Source organism: Schistocerca cancellata, chromosome 3 (assembly GCF_023864275.1).
Source record: "Schistocerca cancellata isolate TAMUIC-IGC-003103 chromosome 3, iqSchCanc2.1, whole genome shotgun sequence".
Lineage (NCBI taxonomy): Eukaryota > Metazoa > Arthropoda > Insecta > Orthoptera > Acrididae > Schistocerca > Schistocerca cancellata.
In genome coordinates, this window is record NC_064628.1 from 892,909,022 (window position 1) to 892,933,050 (window position 24,029).

At 45.4% G+C, this 24,029-nt stretch overlaps 1 protein-coding gene across 2 annotated transcripts in view; it reads left to right on the forward strand.

Annotated features, from left to right (window-relative positions):
- The window catches only part of LOC126177149 (UDP-glucosyltransferase 2-like), an 84,056-nt gene that overhangs the window by 12,272 nt on the left and 47,755 nt on the right, over positions 1–24,029 (forward strand). Inside the window, exon 1 of one of the 2 annotated variants that reach the window (XM_049924425.1) lies at positions 10,948–11,005. The exons of the other annotated variant lie outside the window; for it this stretch is intronic. The gene's annotated coding sequence lies outside the window, so the exon portion shown is untranslated. Of the gene's footprint in view, positions 1–10,947; positions 11,006–24,029 lie in introns of those variants that run through there. 2 annotated transcript variants of the gene reach the window in all.

Genomic DNA, 24,029 nt, shown 5'->3' on the forward strand with positions numbered 1-24,029 from the left:
AAGCGCCCAGTGAAGCACTGTGCGGTTAGGTTCGAGACAATCGATTTCAGATTATTGGATTCATAGTGACTCCTCTTAAGAAGAAATCTCACGCGATACATCGCCATCGTAGATGGATTTTAGGTTCTTGTGAGTCAATAGAGAGTGCATTGTTAGGGGTGGAGCGTACTGGACCCAAACAACTTCTCAGCGCTTTGTATTGGCGACGAAATAGCAGTGGGAGGCAACAGGCACCGGAGTGACTACAGCCGTCAGGATATATAGGTAATGTACTCGCAATTGCGTAAACGACCACCATTGGTTGCATATTGCAACGACGACAGTGAAAATTTATGCCGGACCGTGAGTAGAACCCGCATTTCCCGCTTTGCGCGAGCGGTCACCTTAACCGCTTCGGCTATCCATGCACTAATCTCAGCCAGACCCAAACTTTCATATGCCGTCGGCCATGTATCAGAACCTGCATTCCCGACCAGGAAGGACATGTTTATTGAGAGTCGACAACCTGGTATTGGCGAATAAGTGCGAAAGTTGGAAATATATGCAAGGGTGAAAGAATATCGTATCATAGAAATAACACAGGCACTGATATTCCGTATTGCCAATACCAAGCCCTCAACTCTCAATAAATATGTCCTTCCTAGACGAGAATATACGTAATGTACGAGTGCAGGTTGTGACACGAAGACCACGACAGGTAGAAGCTTCGGTCTGACCGTGACTCGTGCACAGATAGCCGAAGCTTTTAAGGAGACAACTCGCATAAAGCGGAAAATTTGGGTTCGAGTACCGATACGGCACAAATCTCTAGTGCCATCTTCCAATACACAGCGGATGGTGGTTCATGTTCGCAAATAGGAGCTCATTTCCAGCTTTGTACCGACATTTAGTTATTGGTTATATTCCGATCTCTGCCTTTTCTTTACAGTTATTACACTCTACAGTTTCGTCTATTGTCATGGAAGTTATTCCCTTTTCGCCTTTCCTTGCAGTTATTACCCTCTACAGTTTCGTCTATTATCATTGAAGTTATTCCCTAATGCCTTAGCACAAGTCGTCTCATTCTCTTCATTTTCTTGTCAGTGCTTTCAAAGTACTCCTTCCTTCGTCGATTTTGTGAAGAGCATTCTCATGTCTGATGACGTCAGTCCGCCTAATCTTCAGTATCCTTCTACAGCACAACATCACAAACGTCTCAGTATGTGATTCACTTTCATACAATTCTTTGTTACAAACGCACAATCTCGTGATGTTCTTCCTCACTTTCAGGTCTATGTTTGATACTGGTAGACTTCGCGAGGAATGCCCTATTTTTCAGCGCTAGTCTGCTCTTGTATGCTTCGTCCACCATTTCAATATTTTCCATGCTAGGTAGGAGAATTCCTCCACTTTTCAGGTACGCTGTTTGGATGTTAAATTTACCGTCAAAATATCGGTTCTGTTAATCATTACTCTCGGCTTTCTTTCTATTATTCTAAATTAGTGTTCTGTGCTCAGAGTGATCACTACTAAACAGGCTGATTCCTTTAAGCCACAATAAAAAAACATTATTTGAGTAGTTCCGCATACATCCCGTCGAAGTCTGCAGTCTTTCCAATTTTGGAGACTACGGCTTCTTGCACTTCTGAATTTGTAAATCGTTGGGAATATAGATAACTATATGACTAACCCAGTACCGCTCGAGTATTCATTTTTCCATTTCTCTATCACAAACTAAATCATAAAATGAACTGCGTTTTTAGTATAATATCGAGAAAACCTCGTTTCCACGTCTTCGTGAAATTATGAAACAGACGCACAAAGAGAGATACACTACCGGCCATTAAAACTGCTGGACCACGAAGATGACGTGCTACAGACGTGAGATTTAACCGACAGCAACAAGATGCTGTGATATGCAATTCATTAGCTTTTCAGAGCATTCACACAAGGCTGGCGCCGGTGGCGACACCTGCAACGTGCTGACATGAAGAAAGTTTCCAACCGATTTCTCACACACAGACAGCAGCTGACCGGCATTGCCTGGTGAAACGCTGTTGCGATGCCTCGTATAAGGAGGAGAAATGGGTACCATCACGTTTCCAACTATGATAAAGGTCGGATTGTAGCCTACCGCGATTGCGGTTTATCGTATCGTGACACTGCTGCTCGCGTTGGTCAAGATGCAATGACTGTTAGAAGAATATGGAATCGGTGGGTTCAGGAGGGTAATACGGAACACCGTGCTGGATCCCAACGGACTCGTATCACTAGTAGTCGAGATGACAGGCATCTTATCCGCATGGCTGTAACGGATCGCGCAGCCACGTCTCGATCGCTGAGTCAGGAGATGGGGACGTTTCCAAGACAACAACCATCTGCACGAAACAGTTCGACGACGTTTGTAGCAGCATGGACTATCAGCTCGGGGACCATGACTGTGGTAACCCTTGACGCTGCATCACAGACAGGAGCGCCTGCGATGGTGTACTCAACGACGAACCAACGAATGGCAAAACGTCATTTTTTCGGATGAATCCAGGTTCTGTTTACAGCTTCATGACGGTCGCATCCGTGTTTGGCGACATCGCGGTGAACGCACTTTGGAAGCGTGTATTCGTCATCGGCATACTGGCGTATCACGCGGCGTAATGATATGGGGTGCCATAGGTTACACGTCTCGGTCACCTCTTGTTCGCACTGACGGACTTTGAACATTGGTCGTTACATTTAGGACCCGTGGCTCTACCCTTCATTCAATCCCTGCGAAACCCTACATGTCAGCAGGATAATGCACTACCGCAAGGTGCAGGTCCTGTACGGGCCTTTCTAGATACAGAAAATGTTCGACTGCTGCCCTGGCCAGCACATTCACCAGATCTCTCACCAATTGAAAACGTCTGGTCAATGGTGCCCGAGCAACAGGCTTGTCACAATACGTTAGTCACTACTCTTGATGAACTGTGGTATCGTGTTGAAGCTGCATGGGCAACTGTACCTGTAACTCCATCCAAGCTCTGTTTGACTCAATGCCGAGTCGTATCAAGGCCGTTATTACGGCCAGAGGTGGTTGTTCTGGGTACTGATTTCCAAATTGCGTGAAAATGTGATCACATGTCAGTTCTAGTATAATGTATATGTCCAATGAATACCCGTTTATCTTCTGCATTTCTTCTTGGTGTAGCAATTTTAATGGCCAGTAGTGTACTTGTACTGCTACATTCACAGGCGTGTGTGGGTACTGCCCGCGAAATATTTTGCGAAGATGTAATAAATTTAAACGTCGTACACAATTCGGTAGTTTTTCACACAAATCTCTATTTATGGCACGATAACTTCCGAACTATGATAAGTAGATGGTTCTTACCCCCATGATGACAATAACGTCTATGTGTACCAAGTTTCGCTGAAATCATTAATTCCTAATGTGTGGATGTAGCCGAGTCGCTCGCTTTGTCATAAGCTGTACACCTCTGGTCGTCGCTGTATGTAATTTTTAGATTCACTTCCCGCTTTACAACAGTATAAAAAAATTGCAAGAAGGAATGTGAAGTCACTCTACTGCGTAACCGAAGTAGAGGACCTGTTGTTACGGTAAACAATGATAACGTCGGCATGTGTACGTCACAAGGCTTTGTCATCATTTTTCAACACGTAGGAAGGCAGCAGGTCAGCATCCGAAGAGCCTGTTGGTATCTTTGCCACGTGCACTCCGCGTGTCGCGCAGTGGTGATGTCGCGGCTGGTCGGGTCTGTCCAATTAGCAGCCACGGTATTGGTATGAGGGAAGGCGTGGATCTCGCACCTGAGTGCAAATGGCCTCGAGTATTGCACAACACACAACGTCTTTCTTGACCACATGTAGTGTTAAGAAATAAATGAAATGCGATAGCTGCAACTTAAGTGACCTTTAGTCTGTAGTTCACGACAAATTTCTTTGTGTTGTAGAAGCTGGAAGTGAATTCATGGAAGTCGATATTCCGCCGGTACGTAGCCATCGTAGAAGCCAATGGGTTATCTGTTGTACATTAATATTTCACGTCCCGTTTATGATGTAGAGTACTTTCTTGATGGTGAGTTATCTGTTCGTACTAATCGTCTCTAAAATTTCACAGGTATTTTGCATGCTATGGAGTAAAATTTTTCGGTTAGTCGACGCTGTATTTTTTTATAGTTTTCTCAACCGAATACCGTGTTAGAATATAGGTCCAAATATTTTGCCCGACACCCGTCATATCATTTCCTCGCTATAATTATTACTGATGTATAATTACGGTATCTGAACTGTGTAGAGAGTTTGTGGGAGACAGACACCAGTTAGTAGCGAAGTTTAGTTTCGGTGGAACGAAATTTCCAGTTACTGGGATTCCATTTGTTTGAGTAGGCTTTATGCAATTTTTGTAACGGAATTTTATTGGATATGCTGTCACGGACAGCATTTCCGATAATTTTACCTAAGTACTTAAGTGTCGGCAGCTAAGGGTTTCAGTTAGTCATCATTTATTCCAGGGAAAAGCTGCACGGTCAACAACAGTAATCTGTTCTTTCGAGAACAGTTACTGTCTTCATATATGTATATACTTAAGTGTTTAACCTTTGTGATGTTGCCACACATCGTCGTGAGAGTGAGTCCATATACTCGTTTTTCTTGTAAAAGATTTGGATAGCCAGTTCCGAAAGCGATAAATTCCGCTACAGAATGTCTGAATTCGCTGGAAGTCCCGATAATCGCTGATTTTTCTTCCAGACTCAGGAAATAAATGTGTAAACAAACGACAGTGCCAGATAAGGCACTCCATGGTATTTAGAGTTTCTCAAACCTTTTGTATCAAATTGAAATATGTGACAGTGGGTCCTCAAACGATTATATTGAGATACGGAATGAGTGGTCGGAAATGCATGTTTACTGCGGCATAAGACATCCACATCGTACACTGCATAACAACACGTAACTCACAGTAATTTTTATAGGAACGACCGCCAGTCTCAACACATGCATAGAAACGGCGCATGAAATACTGTCACACTCTCACAGACATCCCTGGCGTCTGTTGTATCGGAAGATAGGCAGCTTGGACACTAGAGAGCTGATCTTCATCTGTTTGTACAGGAGTTTCATACACCAACGTCTTGATGTAACGGCAGAGGAGTGAGATCCGATGATCGCGCTGACCATGGGACAGCGTGCCCCCTTCCAATCCAACAATGAGAGTGGGTGTTACTCAGGCGCTCCCAGACACTTACATTGAAGTGGGCTGCTGCACCGTCGCGAGGAAACCACAAGCTTTCGGTGGCAACAAGGGGACATTCTCCAAGAACTGTGGCATTACATCTAGCAGGAACACCGAGTAGTTGAGACTGGCGGTCGTCCGTTTTAACAGTTACTATGAGATACGTTGTTATTATGTTGTGTGCGCTGCTGATCTCCATAACACTTCTGACCACTGATTCCCTATGTCAATGTAGTCGTTAGTGGACCCACTATCACTTGTTTCAGTTTCAGCCAGAGGTTTGACAGCCCTTGCTGTGTGCTAATTACTCCAGCCAATGAAACCAAGGCGATGAAAATATTTTCCAACACCAGGATTCGAACCAATTACCCTTTCGTCTACGGAGGTGTATTACCATAACACCATTATTTATGTACACTAATGGCCACTAATACACTACTGGCCACTAAAATTGCTACACCACGAAGATGATGTGCTACAGACGCGAAATTTGACAGGAAGAAGATGCTGTGATATGCAAATAATTAGCTTTTCAGAGCATTCACACAAGGTTGGCGTCGGTGGCGACACCTACAACGTGCTGACATGAGGAAAGCTTCCAACCGATTTCTCATACACAAACAGCAGTTGACCGGCATTGCCTGGTGAAACGCTGTTGCGATGCCTCGTGTAAGGAGGAGAAATGGGTACCATCACGTTTCTGACTGTAGTAAAGGTCGGATTGTAACCTATCGCGATTGCGGTTTATCGTATCGCGACATTGCTGCTCGCGTTGGTCGAGATCCAATGACTGTTAGCAGAATATGGAATCGCTGGGTTCAGGAGGGTAATACGAAACGTCATGCTGCATCCCAACGGCCTCGTATCACTAGCAGTCGAGATGACAACCATCTTATCCGCACGGCTGTAACGGATCCTGCAGCCACGTCTCGATCCCTGAGTCAACAGATGGGGACGTTTGCAAGACAACAACCATCTGCACGAACAGTTCGACGACGTTTGCAGCAGCATGGACTACCAGCTCGGAGACCATGGCTGCGGTTACCTTGACGCTGCATCACAGACAGGAGCGCCTGCGATGGTGTACTCAACGACGAACCTGGGTGCACGAATGGCAAAACGTCATTTTTTCGGATGAATACAGGTTCTGTTTATAGCATCATGATGGTCGCATCCGTGTTTGGCGACATCGCGGTGAACGCACGTTGGAAGCGCGTATTCGTCATCGCCAAACTGGCGTATCACCCGGCGTGATGGTATGGGGTGCCATTGGTTACACGTCTCAGTCACCTCTTGTTCGCATTGTCGGCACTTTGAACAATGGACATTACATTTCAGATGTGTTACGACCCGTGGCTCTACCCTTCATTCGATCCCTGTGAAACCCTACATTTCAGCAGGATAACCCACGACCACATGTTGCAGGTCCTGTACGGGACTTTCTGGATACAGAAAAATGTTGGACTGCTGCCCTGGCCAGCACATTCTCCAGATCCCTCACCAATTGAAAACGTCTGTTCAATGGTGGCCGAGCAACTGGCTCGTCACAATACGCCAGTCACTACTCTTGATGAACTGTGGTATCGTGTTGAAGCTGCATGGGCAGCTGTACCTGTACACGCCATCCAAGCCCTGTTTGACTCAATGCCCAGGAGTATCATGGCCGTTATTACGGCCAGAGGTGGTTGTTCTGGGTACTGATTTCTCAGGATCTATGCACCCAAACTGCTTGAATATGTAATCACATGTCAGTTCTAGTATAATATATTTGTCGAATGAATACCCGTTTATCATCTGTATTTCTTCTTGGTATAGCAATTTTAATGGCCAGTAGTGTATTTTATTATTCTAGAAGGCTTGCACAGGTTTCCCTTGAAGGAAATTATAATACTTTTCCGTCTGCCCCTTATCCACCACATGCTTCTCGTCTTTGTGCTTGAAGAAGACAACAAACGTAACAGCGAAGCTGATAAGCATCGATTATCACGCACTTCGTGCAACCGTACTTCATCGCCTCTATCGCAAATTTGCCTGTTTTCGGGCTAGTCAAACTACCTGAGGCGTGATCGATTTGCAGTTACGCAAACCTGTGCTTCGTGCACATGTCTGAGCATGCGTACCGACAATCTGTGGGCTTGTACAAAGTAACCTCACTTGTGAGGCAACATTCGAAGCGGCGCTATGGAGCAAATAGCTGGAAACTTTTATTCGAGAATATGGAAACTGGTATTGCTTCAGATGCATTATCGCGGTAAGTTAAAGATTTTTTTTTTCTGTGCTGCCATTTCATTCCTCTCGCCCCTTATGGGCAGGGGATGGGCTGTCAGGGGATGCAAATCGCCGCTTTTCAGTCATGTGACGGAACTTTTTTTAATATATTATAAAATTGGACATGGCTGTTCACAAAATGAATGGTCGACGTACTGAAAAGACATAGATTCTGTTGCATGATTTAAAATATAAAGGGTGTATTTGGTGATTAATTAATAGATTGAATGTTTCACAAAATATAAAAACATATACACAATTTCAAAAAATAAAAAGCCGATGTGTTGACTGACTGAAACAGATATATAGATGAGCGGGCCTAGAGTGCTGGGAAGAGGGGTATCGTGGGAATGTAGCAATTGGTGTCAGTGCCAAAGAGAGTGATTTTGTGGGTGAATTCGGGAGAGTGAAGAGGGATGCCATTCCGGACATGGTTTACGATGTGGGTGGAGAGGAGTAGAGCGGAAGGGAGCCATGGCTGAGGTAGGTGGGGTGGGCCCTTTTAGAGTTGACAGGATCTTAAAGAGACGTGCTGCATACGTCATATACACTAGTCAGCACAACTTGGACGAGAGTAACTTTCGCATGACGTATCGCTGTCAAGTGACATAGCTCGATAAATCTTGGAGCATACGTAAAGAGAACCGATGCAGTACGGCGCAGAAGGTTACTGAAAGAAGTACAGAATGAGGCAAACAGAAATGACACTTTTATCCAAAGACAATAATTGCATTGAAGCCACGGCGAATCATGGTGGTCCCCTGCACATTTTAAACGACGGGCCATGGTCGTTAATACTTCGTTTAATCACTATGAACAGCAGTGCGTGCTCTGCGACTGTCGGTAAGGAATTCTTGTGGTAGAGCGTTCCTTCCTCCATGTGGATGCTCTGCGATGTGTCTCCCCCACTCATCCCACACATGCCCGAAAGGCTTAGGCGAACAGGTAAGGCAACCAACTCGCCGATTATCCTCTCGATCCTGGAGCGCCTTATCAAATGGCTCTGAGCACTATGGGACGTAACATCTGAGGTCATAAGTCCCCTAGAACTTAGAACTACTTAAACCTAACTAAGGACATCACACATATCCATGCCCGAGGCAGGATTCGAACCTGCGACCATAGCAGTCGCGCGGTTCCGGACTGAAGCGCCTAGAAACGCTCGGCCACCGCGGCCGGCAGCGCCTTATCGCCTGTTAAAATGAAGCAAGAGCCGAATGTACCCCTGAAATGAGGAAGGGCTCCAGAATCACAATTCGGTTGTCTGCTAAGTGTACCCTCTTCAAAGACTTCGTAGTCAGTACGCCAATTCCACGTTACGCATCCCCATGCTATAACTTCTGGACCACCAAAACGATTATGTTAGCCTGTGTTCATTGGTACATAACTTGTTCCTACCTAATTGGTTTATGAGGATACGTCCAGTCTTGTCGACTATACGCACGTCGTTACTAAAACAAAGATGAACTCTCTCAGAAGCAATAATGGAAGCGAATAAATGGTACATTGGGCTATGCGTAAAATAAACCTGGGAGAGGTAGGAATGAGGTATCGAAGCCAACAATCGCATGTTACAGAGGTATACGGATACGTTCAACAGAGGTTTCGCAGCCTCTTCATCTTGACAGAAATCGCTGTGCTGCTAAGGCTCTCAGGATCGTATCCTTATTTTTAATCAGTGATGTTACGCGTGGCAGGAGGCCTGTTTGACGTGCGTTTGTTCCATTGTTCCCGAAATAATTATACCGATCATATCGCTATACGGCAAGCTTCCTATTATGTCGCTGCAGATTATGCGACGTATCGATTATCAGTGTAGAGTTCGGCGATTTTGGAAGAAATAAAGAACAAAACGTGAAGTAATCTGATGTTATTAGAACAAATATTTTCATTTAGATTAGAGATTCTTGGTTGTGAAGATATAGCTGACGAAAACATACTTCAGTTGTTAAACAGAGATGAGTATAAACAGGGATTTTGGCAGCTATATGACGTAGTGAGCATAGTATGTGCGACAGAGGGAGAGAGCGAAGCCGAGGCGATCAGGAACCCTTTGTCACGGACGCCGAGGCAAAAAAATGCATTGATGTATCATTAAAGTATGCATTGATCTGTGTATATCGACGTATCGCGTCTCCGGAAAATGAGAGCAGTCGTCAGTAAAACGCATGGATGAAAAATAGAAACAAAAAAATTTCCCGAAGTTGGACTGGAAATAAATGATACGAAATACTATCAGCTTAATTGTAAATTTACAAAGTAAGTTGTCAGTTTCTGGCAAGTTGGGGGTTGGGTTGTTTGGGGGAGGAGACCAGATAGCGAGGTCATCGGTGTCATCGGATTAGGGAAGCACAGAGAAGGAAGTCGGCCGTGCCCTTTCAAAGGAACTATCCCGGCATTTGCCTGGAGCGATTTAGGGAAATCACGGAAAACCTAAATCAGGATGGCCGGACGCGGGATTGAACCGTCGTCCTCCCGAATGGGAGTCCAGTGTGCTAGCCACTGCGCCACCTCGCTCGCTTTCTAAACAACTCTATGAGAAATGTTCAACCTAGTTTTCTATTAACAGGAAACAAATAGATCTTTCCTCACTGATTCTTTCGCACACACTTCTGGCAAGTAACGCGTAAGTAAAGCGGTGGGCTTTCAGATGGAACATCCGGCACATTTAGTAAAGGCAGTAAATAGAAGTTGCGGTAAAACATGTGTATTTTGAATTATCTGTGTTTTTCGGTTATCCCTGCAGTTTCGGGTCCACGTAGGCGTGTATAACAATGAGATTGCAGTGTCTTCGTTCACTAAGATAATGTGAGAATAGGTTCTTGGTTCCATTAACCAGTCCTTGTAGTACAAACTACGTCTTCTCATAAATGTTTTTTTTTTCGTTACAATCTACAAAGTCGGCCAAAACGAGCACATCGTGATCGTCCGAACTCCACGTACTCTAACTACAAGCTTATGATTTGTCAACTATGCTTTTTCTGGGTGGAAGCGATGGGAGATCTGTGTGCGCTTTTATACGAGGCTTGCACGTGCGAACTTGCCAAGCCTGCAGTTCTTGACCCGCTGCCTTTAGAAGCACACAGAGAGTAAGTGACGTTCCGCTTGCCCCCAATTTTCAGTTTATCTGTACGAAACAACTGGTCCATTGCTGTGGAGCACCTGTTGATCTCGTGTAGCGTCATTTTACTTGCGGCCTAGGTGACAGGTTCAACACAGACAGGTGGGTCAAATGAAGCAGGTAAATCGATCACGTCACGGCAGGCACCGGCGTGGGGGAAAGAGGGGGGGGGGGGGGGTTCGCCTGCGCGGTGACGACACAAGCGCGATTATTGATCACTCCGTCATCGCACCAAACAGACCAATTTGAGCCGAACGTCAGGTGTGGCGTACTAGTTTCAGCGAGTCACGGTGATGAAGCGGAGAGAAAGTGACTACTGGACAGCGGCACAGCGGCTGGTGAACAGCGGTCAGTGCCGTACCGAGCCTCGACGGAGACACAAGCTGCAGCAACCGCTCTACACACACGTGCGTACCTGCTGTAGATACTACTCTCGACTGGCATTCTTCTTCTTCTTCTTCTTCTTCGTGTGTCTCTGTTCCGCATCGACGCAGGGTCAGCACGGTTAGTGAGGAATTTGGCACGGTTCATTTAAGGAGTGGCCAGATGACCTTTCATCTACATCTACATCTACATCCATACTCCGCAAGCCACCTGACGGTGTGTGGCGGAGGGTACCTTGAGTACCTCTATCGGTTCTCCCTTCTATTCCAGTCTCGAATTGTTCGTGGAAAGAAGGATTGTCGGTATGCCTCTGTGTGGGCTCTAATCTCTCTGATTTTATACTCATGGTCTCTTCGCGAGATATACGTAGGAGGGAGCAATATACTGCTTGACTCTTCGGTGAAGGTATGTTCCCGAAACTTTGACAAAAGCCCGTACCGAGCTACTGAGCGTCTCTCCTGCAGAGTCTTCCACTGGAGTTTATCTATCATCTCCGTAACGCTTTCGCGATTACTGAATGATCCTGTAACGAAGCGCGCTGCTCTCCGTTGGATCTTCTCTATCTCTTCTATCAACCCTATCTGGTACGGATCCCACACTGCTGAGCAGTATTCAAGCAGTGGGCAAACAAGCGTACTGTAACCTACTTCCTTTGTTTTCGGATTGCATTTCCTTAGGATTCTTCCAATGAATCTCAGTCTGGCATCTGCTTTACCGACGATCAACATTATATGATCATTCCATTTTAAATCACTCCTAATGCGTACTCCCAGATAATTTATGGTATTAACTGCTTCCAGTTGCTGACCTGCTATTTTGTAGCTAAATGATAAAGGATCTATCTTTCTGTGTATTCGCAGCACATTACACTTGTCTACATTGAGATTCAATTGCCATTCCCTGCACCATGCGTCAATTCGCTGCAGATCCTCCTGCATTTCAGTACAATTTTCCATTGTTACAACCTCTCGATACACCACAGCATCATCTGCAAAAAGCCTCAGTGAACTTCCGATGTCATCCACCAGGTCGTTTATGTATATTGTGAATAGCAACGGTCCTATGACACTCCCCTGCGGCACACCTGAAATCACTCTTACTTCGGAGGACTTCTCTCCATTGAGAATGACATGCTGCGTCCTGTTATCTAGGAACTCCTCAATCCAATCACACAATTGGTCTGATAGTCCATATGCTCTTACTTTGTTCATTAAACGGCTGTGGGGAACTGTATCGAACGCCTTGCGGAAGTCAAGAAACACGGCATCTACCTGTGAACCCGTGTCTATGGCCCTCTGAGTCTCGTGGACGAATAGCGCGAGCTGGGTTTCACATGACCGTCTTTTTCGAAACCCATGCTGATTCCTACAGAGTAGAATGTCGCCAACCCGTTCTCCCCACCCCCCTTTCTCCCCTGGGACGAAATACCTGAACCCATCAATGTGTGCGCGTACTGTTATTCGTGTGAAAATGAGCGAAAGTTTTCTAAATGTTTGCGAATCGTGTAACCGACGCCCGGTATTCACCTAGAGGAATGTGGAAAACGGCGTTAAAACCGCATTCAGACTGGCCGGCACACCGACCTTCGTCGTTAATCTGCCGGGCGAACTCTCTCCGGGGCCGGTGCGCCTCCCCGGCCCGGACGCGGCGCTTTAACGTGCACGGCTATCCGGGTAGGTACTCCGCATTGTCATTACGTTGTTTACCGCCAGTTTCCACACAGGGCACTCTGTACAGACTGTGCTTCGTCTCAGCTCCGAGCGCTGGATTAGCCGAGCGGTCTGAGGCGCTGCAGTCATGGTCTGTGCGGCTGGTCCCGGCGGAGGTTCGAGTCCTCCCTCGGGCATGGGTATGTGTGTTTGTCCTTAGGATAATTTAGGTTAATTAGTGTGTAAGATTAGGGACTGATGGCCTTAGCAGTTAAGTCCCATAAGATTTCACATACATCTGAACATTTGATTGAGCTCCGACTGCGACATGAAGCACGGCATCGCGACTGAACTCATCCTGTTCACTTTGTGTAGGCGTCAAGTACCTCGTTCCCACGCAGCCTGCTGTGTCCATGCCGTGCGTCTGTCGTGCTGTTTGCTATCCGTCGGAAGAGCGATTTTGCGACAGATGACAGGTGCGCAGCGAGAACACAGTACGTCACGTGGAAACTACACTATGTGATCAAAAGAATCCGGACCCTTGGCTGAAAATGACTTACACTTTCGTGGCACCCTCCATCTTTAATGTGGGAATTCAATATACCGTTGGCCCAACCTTAGTCTTGATGACAGCTTCCATTCTTGCAGGCATACGTTCAAACAGGTGCTGGAAGGTTTCTTGGCGAATGGCATTTCATTATTCACGGAGTGCTGCACTGAGGAGAGGTATCGCTGTCGATCGGTGAGGCCTGGCACGAAGTCGGCGTTCCAAAACGTCCCAAAGGGGTTCTATAGGATACTCCGACACAGGCCGTGCATTATGAACAGGCGGTCGATCGTGTTGAAAGATGTAATCGCCATTCTAGAATTGCTCTGGGAAGCAAGAAGGTGTTCAGAACATCAATGACAGGCTGGTGTGGCCGTGCGGTTCTAGGCGCTACAGTCTGGAACCGCGTGACCGCTACGGTCGCAGGTTCGAATCCTGCCTCGGGTATGGATGTGTGTGATGTCCTTTGGTTAGTTAGGTTTAAGTAGTTCTAAATTCTAGGGGACTGATGACCTAAGATGTTAAGTCCCATAGTGCTCAGAGCAATTTCAACCATTTTTAAAAACATCAATGTAGGCCCGTGCTGTGATAGGGGTGCTCCCTCCATGAAAAACACGACCATAACCTAACACAACCGCCTCCGAATTTTGCTGTTAACACTACACACGCTGGCAGATGACGTTCATCGGTTATTCGCCATACCCGCAGCCCGTCGTCGGATCGCCACATTGTGTACCGTGATTCGTCAGTCCACACAACGTTTTTCCAGTGTTCAATCGTCCAATGTATACGGTCCTTACACAAAGCGAGGCGTCGTTTGGCATTTACCGGTGTGATGTGTGGCTTACGAGCAGCCACTCGACTATGAAATCCAAGTTTTCTCACCTCCCGCCTAACTGGCTCAAATGGCTCTGAGCACTAAACTTCTGAGGTCAGCAGTCCCCCAGAACTTGAAATTACTTAAACCTAACTAACCTAAGGACATCACACACATCCATGCCCGAGGCAGGATTCGAACCTGCGACCGTAGCGGTCGCGCGGTGCCAGACTGTAGCGCCTAGAACCGCTCGGCCACTCCGGCCGGCTCCCGCCTAACTGTCATAGTACTTGCTGTGGATCCTGATGGAGTTTTGGATTCCTGCATGGTGGTCTGGAGGTCTGGATAGCCGTCTGCCTATTACACATTGCGACCCTCTTCATCTGTCGGCGGTCTCTGTTAGTCAACAGACGAAGTCGGCCTTTTGTGCTGTGCCGGTCGCGGTGGACGTGCGGTTCTGGCGCTGCAGTCCGGAACCGCGGGACTGCTACGGTCGCAGGTTCGAATCCTGCCTCGGGCATGGGTGTGTGTGATGTCTTTAGGTTAGTTAGGTTTAAGTAGTTCTAAGTTCTAGGGGACTTATGACCTAAGATGTTGAGTCCCATAGTGCTCAGAGCCTTTTGAACCATTTTGTGCTGTACCTGTCCGCTCACGTTTCCACTTCACTATCACATCGAATGCAGTGGACCTAGACATGTTTAGGAGTGTGGAAATCTCGCTTACAGACGTATGACACAAGTGACACCCTACCACCTGACCACGTTCGAAGTCCGTGAGTACCGCGGAGCGCCCCACTCTTCTCTGTCGCGGGACTCGCATTCGGGAGGACGACGGTTCAATCCCGTCTCCAGCCATCCTGATTTAGGTTTTCCGTGATTTCCCTAAATCGCTTCAGGCAAATACCGGGATAGTTCCTATCAAAGGGCACGGCCGATTTCCTTCCCCATCCTTCCCTCACCCGAGCTTGCGCTCCGTCTCTAATGACCTCGTTGTCGACAGGGCGTTAAACACTAATCTCCTCCTCGTCCTTCTCTCTCACGACGTCTAATGACTACTGAGGCCGCTGATGAGGAACACCTGGCAGTAGGTGACAGCACAATGCACGTAATATGGAAAACGTATGTTTTTGGGATGACCGGATACTTTTCATCGTATTGTGTACATCAAGGCGCTGAAATTTTGCGTTGGTGGTTGTTCCGTGTTCGTCTCTTTCCGGCTTTGGTCGAACTGCTACTAATCTCTCTCGAAGGTAAGTGCCCTGTCTGACCACACACTGGGCTCTGCGGGGTTTCCGCAAACATAGTCGAGGAGCTTGCAATACTTATTCAGCAGCCTCCAGATCCCTACGAATTCTCCCATAAAGATTACAACACTCTTGTCAAAGACAATACAGGGCCTACGGAAATTCCCGTTACAAACTTTTAGGACCTGTAGAAGTCAGTGAGTACATAATATTTTGAATAGGAATCCATGTCCGGGAACGTACCGTTCAGTTCAGATCTACAACGCGTCTACGACTGCTGAGGGAAATAAAACAGTCTGAGTGTTGTTGTCCTGCTATGCAACAGCATAGACAGGATTACGCGTAGCACGGCACATGGTCACCTGATGTCACTTAACGTCGAGTTGTTACCTAATAGCTGTGCTGATTCATTTCCTCAAGCAGAAGTGGATGAGTTAAACATCTGAACTGAAACCGTCGTAGAAAGGAAATGGTAAATTTCTGGACATGGGTCCCTATTCAAAATATTGTGTACTAACTCTTCTCTACCAGGAGTAGAAGCATGCAACGGGAATTTCTCAACACCCTATATATGGGGAGACATCGGCGAGAGGCTTAACGAATCTAGTATCTACAAGTTTTGTGTTCCTGTTCGTTTTACCTTTTGTTGCACCTGCTGAAGGTAACAGTGATAATATCTTTCTCATCTCTGAACCAAGGTTCCAACGGCATTCTCCACAACTCGTCTGGCACGTGAGAGGCAATAACTGAATATAGCCTCTCATATGTTTAGAGAGGCTACATTTCGAGCGTACCGCCTCATTAAACATTTTTTCAGGGGAAACGCTACGTCGCCAATAATAACAAATAGTAGATCCTCGTTGCCCTTGGGAGGTAATGATGTATCTGACACGTTCAAACATATTTCCATTGAAGAGTTGGCAAACGGTCCATCATCACTGGCTTCCCTACATCATCCAACACCAACGCAAATAAATTTACAGTTCGCGTCCCGCAGTAACAAGAGGACTACAGAAAATGACAGTTTATAATTGGAGACTTTCACAGTTTATCGAATCTTTTGAGCGCATGTTTTCCGTCGATAGCACCAGTAGAGCTAGATAATTGCTGCAGCTCGTCAAAGTCTTCAGCAATCCTCTTCCACGCTGCCTCAGTTTGCTGCGGAATTTCAACAGGCGAAGGATACTACTTGATGAGCTTAAAAATATAAATGATGATCCGATTAACTGAGGCATGACATATTCTGTAACGGAAGCTCATAGAAACTTGAGAATCCCCACAAGCAAGATACGTACAAAACAGTAAATTGAAAGGGAAATGGAGTAAATAAAACAATAAGCAATCAATCATAAACATGTAAGTAAATAATACGTAATTAAGTACAAAATTAATGTTTGGTGCGTTTGGAAGTTCCTACCTTAATGTTACAGTCAGTCTTTCCTCACTTGAAATACACATTCTCCATTCCGCGTGTTTCTCTTGAAGTCAGGAAGAAGGAATGCAATAAATTCTTGAAAAAAGTAAATCCCATTCTAAAATATATTGCGAATTTTATAGGATCATTAGCCAGGCTGTTCAACACTGCAGTTTGCACCCGTAGTGTAGGGTAGCGTCTGTGATTAGTAATCACAATGTCCTCGGTCCCGGGTTCGAAACCCGCCACCGCTTAAAATTTGACTAGTAATCAGCATTGGCGACCGAAGACTTCCGGCATAAGAAGTCAGCCTCATTCTGCCAACGACCTTGTCAAAGAGGGCGGAAGAGCGGACAGAGGTTCAGGGCACTTTCTTGTCCTCGGGGTGGAAAACTACCCCTAAAGGCGGAGGTATCAGCAAAGATCAACGGCATGAGGATGCGGAAGACAGTGGAAACCACCACATTAAACACACATAACGGTCATCCACAGCACATGTGACCTGTAGCTGAAAAAGTGTCATGATGATCTCTGCATTGACAAAAGATTCTGGAATAGTCCCCGATTCGGATCTCTGCGAGGAAGAGCCAAAGGAGAGGTGATCATGAGAAAAAGATTCAACAACCTACTAAAGGATAACGTTTGCGAATCGGGGCGTGAAATATCAGAAACTTGAATGAGGTAGGAAAGCTAGTAAATCTGAAAAGAGAAATGCAAAGGTTCAAGCTAGATATAATAGGGGTCTCTGAAGTGAAATGGAAAGAAGACAAGGATTTCTGGTCAGATGAGTATAGGGTGATATCAACGGCAGCAGAAAATGGTATAACGGGAGTAGAGATCGTTATGAATAGGAAGGTACTGTGAACAGTTCAGTGATAGGGTTCCTCTAATCAGAATTGACAGCAAACCAACACCGACAACGATAGTTCAGGTATACATGCCGACGTCACAAACTGAAGATGAAGAGATAGACAAAGTGTATGAGGATATTGAAAGGGTAATACAGTACGTAAAGCGAGATGAAAATCTAATAGTCATCGGGGACTGGAATGCAGTTGTAGGGTAAGGAGTAGAAGAAAAGGATACAGGAGAATATCGGCTTGGGAGGAAGTATGAGAGAGGAGAAAGACTAACTGAGTTCTGTAATAAATTTCAGCTGGTAATAGCGAATATTCTGTTCAAGAATCACAAGAGTAGGAGGTATACGTGGAAAAGGTCGGGTGGTACGGGAATATTTCAGTTAGATTACATCATGGTCAGACAGAGATTCCGAAATCAGATATTGGATTCTAAGGCATACCCAGGAGCAGATATAGACTTAGATCACAATGTAGTAGTAACGAACAGGCAAGTGGCAACAAAACGACTAATCTCGTTGGTGTGTAGGAAAAATATCATCCACACAATTCCGAAGACTGCAAGAGCTGGCAAGTGCGTAAATTGTCGCACAATCAGCTTAACAGCTCATGTATTAATGTTACAAGACAATGGTTAAGAAAATTGAGAATGTGTTAGATGATAATCAGTTTGCCTTTAGGAAAAGTAAAGGCAACAGAGAGGGAATTCTGACATTGCGGTTGATAATGTAAGCAAGACTAAAGAGATCGAGACACGTTCATAGGATTTGTCGACCTGGGAAAAGCGTTCGACAATGTAAAATGGTGCAAGGTGTTCGAAATTTGGACAAAAATAGTTACGAGCTATAGGGAGAGACGGGTAACATATAATACCTACAAGAGCCAAGAGGGAATAATAAGAATGGACGACCAAGAACAAAGTGCTCGAATTAAGAAGGGTGTAAGACAGAGACGTAGTCTTTCCCGCCAACGGTTCCATCTGTACGTCGAGGAAGCAATGATGGAAATAAAAGAAAGGTTCAGGGGTGGAATTAAAATTCAAGTTGAAAGATTTACAACTCGCTGATGACATTGCTATCCTGAGTGAAAGTGAAAAAGAATTACATGATCTACTGAATGGAATGAACAGTCCAATGAGTACAGAATATGGATTGAGAGTAAATGGAAGAAAGACGAAAGTACTGAGAACTAGCAAAAATGAGAACAGTGATAAACTTAACATGAGGACTGATGGTCACGAAGTAGATGAAGTTAAGGAATTCTTCTACCTAGGCAATAAAATAACCAATGACGGACGGACCAAGGAGGACATCAAATGTAGACTAGCGCTGGCAGAAAGGGCATTCCTGGCCAAGAGAACTCAACTAGTATCAAACATAGCCTTTAATTTGAGGAAGAAATTTCTGAATGTATGTTTGGAGCACAACGTTCTATGGCAGTGAAACATGGACTCTGGGGAAATTGGAACAGAACAGAATCGAAGCATTTGAGATGTGGTGCTACAGACAAATGCTGAAAATTGGGTGGACTGATAAGGTAAGGAATGAGCAGAATCAGAGAGGAAACGAAGATGTGGAAAACCCTGGCAAGGAGAAGGGACAGGGTAATAGGATATTGTTAAGACATGAGGAAATGATTTCCATGGCACTAGAGGGAGCTGGAGAGGCTAAAAGCTGTAGAGGAGGACAGAGAGTGGAATACATCCAGCAAATAATTGAGGACGTAGGTTGCAAGTGCTACTCTGAGATGAAGAGATTGGCACAGGAGAGCAATTCGTGGAGGGTGACATCAGACCAGTCAGAAGACTGGTGACTCAAAAAAAAAAAGTACTGCATGGAATTCTCCCTCTCGTTCTCCAGTTCCGAATAGAGGGCGAACCCAGTAACTGTGTGTTGTTTTTTCTTTTTTTCCTCTCAACAAAACTAAGTACGTCCCAAGTGGCACAACAACTCCCTTCGTTGTTTGTTCCATTGGTGACTGAACACACCTCGCACACGGCGTGTTACGTCGGAATGCACCAACGCGACACGACAATAGCACAGTCGGAACACGGTGTCGCATGTGAAAACCTCCCCTTGTGTAAATTATCGACGTGACGACGTCTCACCCCGACGGATACACGGCTGAAAAGACAGCATTACGAAAGCTACCTTCTCCATCCTCGGCTGTTTCTGGCAAACTCGTATATCTGATACATATTATATTTCCATATCATTTTGTAGCTTAAGATCTTAATTAAATTTATGGCGAACTCGTACATCTGATACATATTATATTTCCATATCATTTTGTAGCTTAAGATCTTAATTAAATTTACTCGCAGTACGCTTTACGAATCATCCCGCTCGTGAGAATGGACGAGAAACGTGAAGTAGCACACAATCCTTAGAATTAGTTTACGTTGATGAGTCAAAACGACTGGACCCGTTAATCAGCCGGTGCAAGTTCAGTGCAGTTCCGAGGGTTTTTCGGCGTGATTGGTTATTGGTGTGTATCCGCTGCTGAGTCGCGTTGTTGATTCTATTTGGTGCACAATATTTCGATGACCCAGCCGTTCTTCGTCAAGTGATGCGAAGTAAGCTCTTCTGTATTCGCTGCCTGGACTTCAAGCTGGCTATAGAATAGTATCGCTGTCGCGCCGCTCTTTGTAGCTAACAAACGGACCATCGGATCTGTTATTCGCGGCTTTTTTGAGTCTTAGGCATGTTGTAAAGGGGCGATCCTGTATAAGTGGCTAGAGGTTGTCCAAGCGAGAGCCCCTAGTTTTCGAGAAAATTGACGAAGTTTATTTTCACTAAAACAGAACGGCTTTGTGTTTCAAAAACAGACACTGTGTGCCTGCAAAACTCTTCAAGTTCCATTTTTAATGAGTTGCTGCGAGAGGAAATGCTCTTTCTCTGTAAAGGCACATAAGTCTCCGGTCCAGTGAAAGTTCTTCAGCGACGATGTCGTCATCTCCCCCGACTCCTGGGTACTGCAGGGTAAATTGTTTTGTGTATATTCGATTTGTCTGGAGAAAAAAGAAACACTCAAAGAAAAAACGTACCGTCTCATATTCTTGCACTTCGTCAGCTCCATCGATGTGTATTAAGTCATCCAAACTGCTGTTTGTGAGAAAATGAAACACCTACAGCCGTCCTTATCATGTCATTTATCGTATAGCTCCCAATTTCGGCGCTTCAATGCACCATCTTCAGGCCTCAGCTGATGCTGAAGGGATTATGACCAACCACATACACGATGAGTCAAAGGCCAGCATAACTGGTTTACGCAGACTACCTGTAACTGTGATATTCTCTCTCCAACCACAACTGTCAGCTGGCTGCAGCAACATTCGAAATAGAAAGTCTAAAGAAACCTGGAGCTAGTTTGAGGCTATGATGCAAGGCTTGGTTCGTAATGACGGCATGTGTCCAACTTATTCTGCTGTATTCCTTAACAGACTCTTAATTGATGTGTTATTTTCACGATATGCCCTCTTGTGAAGGAGACAGTTTCTTACAACATGTCTCACGAGCTAACGAAAATGCCTGTCTGGTTTTCTTTGGTTTTCTGCTGCAGTCTCCTTTCTGCAAAAAGCGCTGCCTTAATGTGTCGGCGACCTGACGCACTTGCGACACACTGGCTTGCTTCCAGATTCAGCCTCTGTCTCTGGTGTGACTCGATTTTGCCTGTGACAGTGTGATTAAGTATTAATAAAATTCTTGTAGTTTCTACCCCTTACTATTTTGTGTCGTAAGAGAAGGTTCGAATCGTGAAGCGATCTTTCGCTGTATCTGATGACGTTAGTGAGTTCACCTTTCGATTCTTCATCACACTCCACTACTTCTGATTGATCTTCTCTAGGCTGTCCTCTGTAGAACCGTTTGCTTCTTCCATTACACTGTGCTTGTGGCAAAAACTGGGGCCTAAGCCCCAGGGGTATGCACTGGATATACACCACCGTGGTTAGACCTAGGATTTCCTATGGGACCGAAATGTGGTGGAAGAAGGTAGAACAGCGGGTTGCTGCTAAAGAGCTTGCTAAGGTGCAGACATTGGCCTGCTTAGCCATAACGGGCGGAGTTAGCAGCGCACCAACCGCTGGAATGGAAGCCATGCTGTATATGCCTCCACCTTTGGGTTAAGATGGAGGCAGCAGCTGGGGCATACAGACTTAAAATGGCCAAAACTGGGTCTCATTCGTATGTCCAGAATCACACAGTAACATAGTGAGTGAGGTAAATATAGGTATGGCTGGGGAAATGCCCGCCGACTATATAATAACTCCGAACTGCTTCGACACGCCTTACAACATAATAACTGGAAGCAGAGAGCAGTGGGAGAAAACAGTTCGACACCGTACGGGGGACATCGTTTGGTTCACCGATGGGTCGAAAACAATCAAGGCGTTGGGGCAGGGTTGTACGCGGTTCAGCCAAGAGTGGAGAGCAGCATCTCTCTAGAGAACCTGGCCTCCGTATTCCAAGCCGAAATTACTGCAATCAGGGCATGTGTGGAGGAGAATATGAGTAGGTGCTACAGACAGCCAGGCAGCCCTGAAATCATTAGCAGCTCCTGCAACAAGATCTAAGACTGTTACAGATTGCCACAGGGCTCTGGTAGAGCTAGGGGGAAGCAATAGGGTGTACCTAGTGTGGGTCCCTGGCCACTCAGGAATCTGTGGCAATGAACAAGCCGATAGATTGGCTAGGATGGGAGCAACAACTCCATTTATTGGACCGGAAACTGTCTCGACAATCACCAAGGTTATGATCAAATTAGAACTACGGAACTGGCTTAGGAAACAGCACGTAGGATATTGGACCAAGGTCTATAAACAAAAACATGGTAAGGTAATGATGCCCAAGCCATGTTTTAAAAGAAGCTCTGTAATCTTGGGATTGAACAGGAAAGAGATCAAATTCATGACTGGACTGATGACCGGCCATGGGAACTTCGAAAAACACCTACACACAATGGGTATAATGGAAGAGCGCCCTAAATGTAGGATCTGTGATGAGGGTGAAGATACTGCATCACACCTAATCTTTGAATGCAGGGCATTGGAGAGTAAAAGATACATAATCTTCAGGACAACTAGACCTGAAGAAGTTGTGTCTAACAAAAAACTGGTGGAGGGACTCCTTGCACTATTTAAGGGCATTGGTTGGCTTTAATAGATATACAGCGAGCGATACCGCACAATAATCCTAGTTTCGGTGCGGGCAGTGGCGAGTTTTAGCTCTCCTGCTAAAATCAGTCAATCAGTCAAATCCATTACACTGTACTCTTTTGAAACTGTACTCTTTTGAAACACGCTACACTGACGACAATTGATGTCGGTGACAAATGCCAACTGGTGGAATGCAGGGCCTGGGAATTCCGTAACGTTCCATGAGGGGTAGGGGACAAGAGGCGAGGAAACCCATGAAGTGAACATTGTCCAGATATTGGGAATTTTAACTACGAACCATTAGTGAAATCGATGTTTGAAGAATGTGTGCTGTTATTAACGAAATTACTACGGCGTAAATTACTATTTTTTAATAATTTTGCGTGGTATACATTATTTAATGACAGTCTGTACGATTAAACCGGAAAAAATATGCACCGCAGAAACTAGTATCGCGGTAGCCGTAAACTCTAGCCTCTGAGCTACGCTGGCTTCGTCAAAAGAGGCCTAAGGTATGCATAAAACTTCAGCATCCATTTTGTCGGGAACTAGGATCCATCGCTCAAAAATTCCCGAAAGCGAGGTTTTTTGGGACCGGTCTCTGTACAACGTATGTGATACGGATGAGATGGTCCCCTAGTGATCCCTACTACCTGTGCCCGCCAGACTCCGTATGATTGTTTGTTTTCAGAGCGCGCACTGAAACCCCGTAAAGCGCACGAATGTTTCCCACCTCAATGGATGAGATGGCCGGCGGAATCTTAATAAACTCACTGCCGGACTCGAAACCTTGTTTACCTTGCAAACTTCCGCCCTGGTTCATTAGGGTTTCCGACATTGTTATTCGATAGACTCCTAAACTGCACTGTCCCAGAAACATGGTATTTTGCACCATGATACTGTTCACATCGTAATTAATTACAGGATTAGATGTTTTCAAGTCGGCTATAAAAACACTGTGTGCCAAGTGGAATCAGTAACTTCTCCAAACACCTGACTGCACAAAATAGTACTGTGTTATTTTGAAATAAATATTATATCACATTTAACTGCTGAAAAACAGTTCAGCACCAGATTTGCGACTTGAATTCTCTGTGTTTCTTTATTCGAGACATTGTCTCAACATCCGTTTCACCACAGGGATTCGCTACTTACAAGTATTTGCGTGGAGCTACATGGTCTCTGCAGTCGGATATAGCTTACTGTTTCTCTAACCGTGAGTGTGTCAATGCGGTTTCTGTATACTCAGCCCATCCTAAAGGAGATGTGAGGAATTTTATATTCGTGTAACTATAAAGGATGATCAGAAAGTTTCCATGCAACATTAGTTTGCAGTCCGTGAGATTTCCACACCGTATGTAATGC